Consider the following 1,880-nt stretch of genomic DNA (forward strand, 5'->3'; position numbering starts at 1 on the left):
GAGGGAGAGTGAGTTAATGAGTGAGTTACAGGACAAAATAAAAACCCTCCAACCCAAAAAGGCCTATGGTGTTGATGGTATCCTTAATGAAATGATCAAATATACAGACAACAAATTCCAATTGGCTAAGACTAAAACTCTTTAACATCATCCTTAGCTCTGGCATCTTCCCCAATATTTGGAACCAAGGACTGATCAGCCCAATCAACAAAAGTGGAGACAAATTTAACCCCAATAACTACCGTGGAATATGCAGTAACAGTAACCTTGGGAAAATCCTCTGCATTATCATTAACAGCAGACTCGTACATTTCCTCAATGAAAACAATGTACTGAGCAAATGTCAATTTGGCTTTTTACCAAATTATCGTACAACAGACCACGTATTCACCCTGCACACCCTAATTGACGACCAAACAAACCAAAACAAAGGCAAAGTCTTCTCATGCTTGGTTGATTTCTAAAAAAGCCTTCGACTCAATTTGGCATGAGGGTCTGCTATACAAATTGATGGAAAGTGGTGTTGGGGGTAAAACATTCAACATTATGAAATCCATGTACACAAACAACAAGTGTGCGGTTAAAATCGGCAAAAGAACCACACATTTCTTCCCACAAGGCCGTGGGGTGAGACAGGGATGCAGCTTAAGCCCCACCCTCTTCAACATATATAACAATGAGGTGAATAAGCAAGGGCACTAGAACAGTCTGCAGCACCCGGCCTCACCCTACTAGAATCTGAAGTCAACTGTCTACTGTTTGCTAATGATCTGGTGCTTCTGTCCCCAACCAAGGAGGGCCTACAGCAGCACCTAGATCTTCTGCACAGATTCTGTCAGACCTGGGCCCAACAAGACCAAAGAGATGTGCATAGACTTCAGGAAGCGTACAACACCTGCCTCTGCAACATCCATCAGAGGTCAGAACATAGAGATTGTAGAGGAATAGAGATACCTGGGTGTCCTCTTGGCTTCAGTGGAGTACATGTACAGACCTGATCTACATAAAAGAGCCAACAGAGACTGTACTTTCTCAAAAAGCCGGGATATTTTAATGTAGACTGGACTATACTGACTCTGTTTTACAAATCTTTCATTGAGAGTATTTTAACTTGTTATATTGTTTGTTGGTTTGGCAATGTCACTGTCAGCCAGAGAAATATGCTGAGAAGAATTATCACCACAGCAAGCAAGGTACTAGGAGTCAAACAGTCAGGCCTGGATGAGATCTTTAAGGTCAGGGCCCTCCCCAAGGTACTGGGAATCAAACAGACAGGCCTGGATGAGATCTGTAAGGTCAGGGCCCTCCCCAAGGTACTAGGAGTCAAACAGACAGGCCTGGATGAGATGTTAATGGCCTGGAAGAGAGGCTAATGTTCCTATAGACTCAGTCAGACCAGCAGGCTAATGTTCCTATAGACTCAGTAAGACCAGCAGGCTAATGTTCCTATAGACTCAGTAAGACCAGCAGGCTAATGTTCCTATAGACTCAGTAAGACCAGCAGGCTAATGTTCCTATAGACTCAGTAAGACCAGCAGGCTAATGTTCCTATAGACTCAGTAAGACCAGCAGGCTAATGTTCCTATAGACTCAGTAAGACCAGCAGGCTAATGTTCCTATAGACTAAGTCAGACCAGCAGGCTAATGTTCCTATAGACTCAGTAAGACCAGCAGGCTCATGTTCCTATAGACCCAGTAAGACCAGCAGGCTAATGTTCCTATAGACTCAGTAAGGCCAGCAGGCTAATGTTCCTATAGACTCAGTAAGACCAGCATGCTAATGTTCCTATAGACCCAGTAAGACCAGCAGGCTAATGTTCCTATAGACTCAGTAAGACCAGCAGGCTAATGTTCCTATAGACCCAGTAAGACCAGCAGGC

At 43.8% G+C, this 1,880-nt stretch overlaps 1 pseudogene; it reads right to left on the reverse strand.

Annotated features, from left to right (window-relative positions):
* Window positions 1-914, reverse strand: part of LOC135570160 (mucin-2-like) — a 3,881-nt pseudogene extending 2,967 nt beyond the window's left edge.
* Between the last annotated feature and the right edge of the window lie 966 nt (window positions 915-1,880).

Source organism: Oncorhynchus nerka, unplaced genomic scaffold (assembly GCF_034236695.1).
Source record: "Oncorhynchus nerka isolate Pitt River unplaced genomic scaffold, Oner_Uvic_2.0 unplaced_scaffold_1070, whole genome shotgun sequence".
Taxonomy (NCBI): Eukaryota; Metazoa; Chordata; class Actinopteri; order Salmoniformes; family Salmonidae; genus Oncorhynchus; species Oncorhynchus nerka.